This window comes from Anser anser, assembly GCF_964211835.1.
Source record: "Anser anser genome assembly, contig: HAP1_SCAFFOLD_138, whole genome shotgun sequence".
Taxonomy (NCBI): domain Eukaryota; kingdom Metazoa; phylum Chordata; class Aves; order Anseriformes; family Anatidae; genus Anser; species Anser anser.
In genome coordinates, this window is record NW_028154122.1 from 200,904 (window position 1) to 206,128 (window position 5,225).

General features: G+C 57.7%; 1 long non-coding RNA gene across 2 annotated transcripts; it reads right to left on the reverse strand.

Annotated features, from left to right (window-relative positions):
• Positions 1-761: 761 nt before the first annotated feature.
• Positions 762-3,208, reverse strand: LOC310890776. 2 transcript variants are annotated; one of them, XR_014577300.1, is made up of 4 exons: positions 3,106-3,208; positions 2,553-2,641; positions 2,319-2,436; positions 762-810 (listed from the first exon to the last, which is right to left on the reverse strand). It is a non-coding gene; the product is annotated as an uncharacterized lncRNA (long non-coding RNA). The 2 variants fall into 2 exon arrangements; XR_014577301.1 differs by lacking the exon at positions 762-810 and adding an exon at positions 1,320-1,419.
• Positions 3,209-5,225: the final 2,017 nt, after the last annotated feature.

Consider the following 5,225-nt stretch of genomic DNA (forward strand, 5'->3'; position numbering starts at 1 on the left):
AATCCAGACCCTGCACCCATGCGGTGCCACGTGCACCCACCCTTTCAACCTGTGATGAGTTTTAGGCCTTGGCGGTAACCAAGGTCACGCCCGCTTTAGGAGGAATCAAAGGGTGTCACAGGCAACCCCAGGACTCAGGGACCAGGCTCCTGGACATGTCCTGACATCACTCAAGAGCTACTCCAGTGCCCCACGACGGGAACGGAGCCGGCACACACTTACTCAGGCTGGAGTCTCTCCAGCTTGCCTGCTGCTCCCAACTCCTCTGCTGGGGCAGGGTTCTCAGCCTTCCTCCACCTCTTCCTGACCTTGCTCCTGGGCTGGGCTGGAGGATGGGGAGTCCGAGCATGTTGGCTGTTGAATCGCTGCAAGGAGAAGTCCCTCTCATCAAACAGGACTGGACGTACAGCTGCTCTTTCCCAGAGGACCTCTTGAAAGGACCCTGCAGCAGGACCTGCGAACCAGGCGACTCGGCGCTGCCAGCCCACGTCTGGCTGCTGCTTTTATCCCTCACTTTCTGCTGACAACCTCTCCCTCACAGGGAGGAGCAGCAAAAGCCCTGACCTGCGGCCTCGTGCCCGTCCTGCTCCCACCACCCTGGGACCTGCCGCCCTCGGAGCCCGGGCAGAGAGGATCGCCGCTGTTCTCAGCGGTGTTGATCACTGCCAGTACCTGGGGTATCTGTTGGTCCTCCCCCTCAGACCAGGCTTCCCATGCAGCCATGGCTGCCTGGGCTTGCTCTTGTAGCTTTTGGTACGTGGGCCATGAGCTGTCTGTTTGGTCCCACTGTGAAGACAGGTTCCAGACATCCTGGAGGAAAAAAAAAAAAAAACAAAAAAAACAACAAAACAAACACAACAGCAGACAGGATTGGTCTCAGCTGTCCCTCAGGCCTAACCCACACTCCTGCCCCCTCGCCTCAGCCGGTCTGTCAGCAGTGCTTCGACCCTCAAGGATGAGGGGCCCTGAAGCTAGGCCAGGCTCCTCAACTCGTGACAAACACAGCTGAACAGCCCGCGGTGACCAAAGCCCTCTGCCATCAACGACTCAGAAAGGCCTTGCTCCTTTTCCATGGCCCCTGGTCAAAATGAAGTGGCTCATGGCAACACGGGAGGCAGTAAGAGGCAGGGAAGGTGTGCGGGACGCCACCTTCCGTCTCCTGAGGAAGAGATGAAGGAGGTAACAAATGTGAAGACGAACGCATCCCAAGGGACCTGCTCGGGATCGCTCCACACAGAGGCTTTTGTACAGGCCCAAACAGCACAGTCATTGCAGCAAGGCAGAGCAGGTACCTGCAGCACTCTCCTGGAGGCTTCAGGAGCAGGGAGCGCAGTGGTGGTGGACTTGGCTTGAGGAGCTGTTTCCTGCCTGTCTGCCTTCTTCGTCCCGGGGGAGCTGCCTGGACACGGGGGGAGCACGCTGCAAACAGACGCCGGGAGGAGGCTGCATGAGCCCAGGGAAATTCGGTCTCCAGTCCGCGCTCGCAAGCTGCGTCAGCCTCTGCAGCAGACGGCACTTCCGCAGCGAGCGGGCATATTGGACTGGCCGTGTTCACTTCAGCGGAGACAGAGAGAGCCAAACGCGAAGCTGTGGCACCACCTGCCTTCAGGAAGGCTCGGGATGCCCGTATCCAGGCCCTTTTTGGTGGAAGAAGGAGGGGAGCGGTGTCTTGTGCAAGGACAGGATCCGAGAGACACCATTATGGCCCACCCGGGCTTTACTTCAGCTTCTCCTCTGTGGCCCTGAAACACGGTGCGCTTATGGGTGGAAAACAGGTTATCGCTGGGGAGCCAGCGGAGCCATTGGAGAAAGCCGTCAGGTAAGGAGGCCAGTCATGCCATCTCCCTACCTCAGCACTCTCTTGTGCCTGCCACAACGTTTGGGATAGCGTTTGAAAAAAATGCCTGAAAGAAACTTTTCCATCTGGTATCACAGCTCCTTAGGCTGGAAGAAACAGCAGGGGAGATGGGGCCACGGCAATCCTAAGACACGGTGAGACATGTTAGAATGAAGGCAGGGGACGTTTACTCCCACAGACAAGAAGATGGGCTCTGCTGCAATGTGGGGGGGCTCCTGAAGGGAGAAGAGCTTCTGCAACAAGGCTCTGCGTTCAGCTCCCCCAAGGATCGGGGCCCTGCTGGAAAATGAAGCTGGTGTGCCAGTCTCAGGCAAACGTGCTGCACGCTTGCCATCCGTTGAGAGAGCGGCCTCCGCTGGGACGTGTGTCAGGAGCCACCCTGCGGCTGGTGGGTCCAAAGGGGACATCTCTCCAGTGTGGCTGCAAGGGGCTCCTTCCTCCTTTCCCCCAGGGGTCTCACCTGGTAGAAGGCTTCTTCTCCACATCTTGCTGCCTTGTGCCTGGCTCCCAGCTTGTCAGGATGGGGAGGGAAAGCTACTTCCTCCTCTGCAGCAGGTTGCCAGGATGGCACTCTGAAACTAGGAAAGGAGGAAGCTCTTCCGAGCAGCTGCGTGGGCACTGCCTTTTAACCTGGTTCAAGTCAGCCAGCACGGGACAGGGACCACCCCCAGACAGCAGGGACCTGTTCCCTTACCTCTTCTGATCCTGCGCTCTCCTGCAGCTTCCTCCTGCGAGGTGGTGGAAACTTTGGCCTCCGGCCTTCTCCTCACAGTCAGATGAAACCTGGAAAACAAACGATGACACGGGCTTGAAGAAGGCTGGCCTCCTACCCGTTGCAGCTTGCTGGCAGTAATCCTCCTGGTGTCGCACAAGGCATGGCATCCCTTTTCCGTCATGTCCATGCATGGGGTTTGTTGTCAGTCTTCCCGCAGCACCACAGAAGGTAGCCTAAATTCCCCTCCACATGCAGGCAATTCTCTCTGACGGGAATCGCGGCAGCACGGGCACAAGAATGGCAGAATATGGAGGCTGTACAGTAACACTGCCAGGCTTTTTGCAGGGGCAAGCATCCAGACGCTCAGAAGAAACTCTCTTTGCTCGTGGAGAGAGCAGCTAAGGGGGCAAGCGTGGGGAAAGGCATTTGACTGGCCTGCCATGTTCGGGCTGGCCAATAGCAGTCAGATTGCTCACCCTTTGCTAGGATTCCCAAAGAAATGGAAGTAGCCCCCAAAACCTCACCAACTTACGCTGTGGAGCAGTGCAACCAGGCCCGCGGCGCTCTCCGGACGTTTGACGCAGTCTAGATAAGACTTCACGCACAGAAAACCATCTTCGCGTGGCAGAACTCCAATGTCCCTGACGGCAAAGGGGACGTGCTCCTTGTTCCTCACGAGGAAGCAGTACAAGAGGATGGTCTCTTGCACGCAGTTCTTCGCCACGTGCAGCGGGAAGGAGGTGGCTCGCGATAGCTGCACGTACTTCAGCGGCTCAATCTTGACACCATCTGCAAGGAGAAGCAACATCCTCAGCGACACGGCAAGCCCAAGTTGCTTGCAACATTCAGAACAAGTTCCCAGAGAAAGGGTCGCTAAGAGAAAGAGCTCCTGGGGCACGGTTTCTTTTGGGGGAACTCAAGCTGTACCCTGACCGTTGGAGACAATCCTCTACTTCTCCCAGGCCTTTCCAAAGAGCAGGGAGAACAAACCGTTCCGGACATGGGGCAGGAAGAGGGGGGCTGCTGCCTTCTCACCAGGGAGGAGCTCAGTGGGACAGTAGATCTCCTCCAGCCACAACTCATCGATGTCCAGCTGGAAGAAAGGTCTTCGAACCAAGAGCAGCCCTTCTTTGCCATGGAACTGCTCTCGGACAACACCAAAGGTCCCGAGTCCCGCAACCCAAACGCCCTGCACACAGAAAAGACAGAAAGGCCGATGAGGGAGTTCTTGAGAGACGGGAAAAGGGATGGCTGTCAGAGCAGGGGGACACTGCTCTGTGCCCTGCCCACTCCTGAGGGACAATGGGGCAAGGTGGGGCACTTTGGAAAGCTTTGCAAAAGAGCCGCATCCTCAGTTTCTTTCGTCTCCCCCCTCACAGCATTTGCCAACATCCCTTGGCTAGAGAAGCGCCCAGAGGTTTCCAGCACACGGATTAGACCTGGCACTGATTCCCAGCAATTGTCCTAGGCACGGACCCAGGATATTCCCCCCTCTCTCTGCTCGCCCTCCCCACTCAGACCGCAGGGAAGAGGGAAGCCCTAGGGTGTGCCAAACACCTGAGAGGCAGAGCACATCTGGCCTTGGTTTCTCTCCCAGCTGGCCAAGAAGCTGCTCCGGGCACCCTGGGCAGTCTCAGTGCACCGCCATGCTGCTCGGGCAGGGATTGCCTCATGCAGGGCCCACGACACCGGCCCACCTTATCCCGCTTCAGCTCTTTCGGAATGTAGTCGCATACAGCATCCCAGATAGCCTCAGTCCCTGGAAAGCAAGGAAAAGACACCTCAGGCTCCAGGCCAGCCAGCTCACAACCTCTTGGCAAGCACCTCACCCAGGCGATGACACATGCAGGCATACACAAGCACCCCAGAAAAACACCACGCACGCATTCCTGGGACATTCCTGAGAGGCCTGTGGGAGCTGCAGGCCACACCTAACAAATTTGACTAACAAATACTTCAGCCCCCCTTTTCTAGGCAGTCCGGTAAAGTCTATCTGCCAATACTCTCCAGGCGCCTGCCCCTCAGCAGTGGAGTTTTGCATGTTTATCGGATTATTTCTCCAACATATGTCACACCTTTCGGTGACCGACCTAATAGTCTCCACCATAGTCCTGCGTATAAATGACTTCTTTAAATGCTTTAGCAAATGTTCTGTTGCCCCAGCGCACAGCATTATGCTCCTCCTTCACTAGACCATTTGTAAGGGAAGAGGGTACCACTGCTGGACCTGATAGGTACCTACCTGTCGGGCACCACAGCCCTGCGCAGCTTCCACGGTGTCTCACGGGCAGGGGCCAACAATTTCTGAAAGACTGCCCTTGTACTTAAAAAGCAGCGGTCTTCGCTCAGGGGCTCTTCAGGCCGGGGATCGGGGTCCTCTCCGAGAATCGCTCGGTGCTGCCTGAGGTTCCGCCATCCCAGGAACCGTCGAGGCTCTCCCAGGAAACAGTCCTCGAGAAGAGCTCCGAGACCCCAGCCGGGGCTAAAGGGCCAGTCTCCCCCTGACTGGGGCTGCCCACGGCCTGTCCCCAGGCCAGGGGAACCGCCCCAAGGTACACAACACGCCACGGCACGACGCAGGGCCGGGCAGCGGCTGCCCTCACGCTGCCGGGGCTCTGGGAGCCACCCCTCACAGCCTCTGCCTCCCCTCAG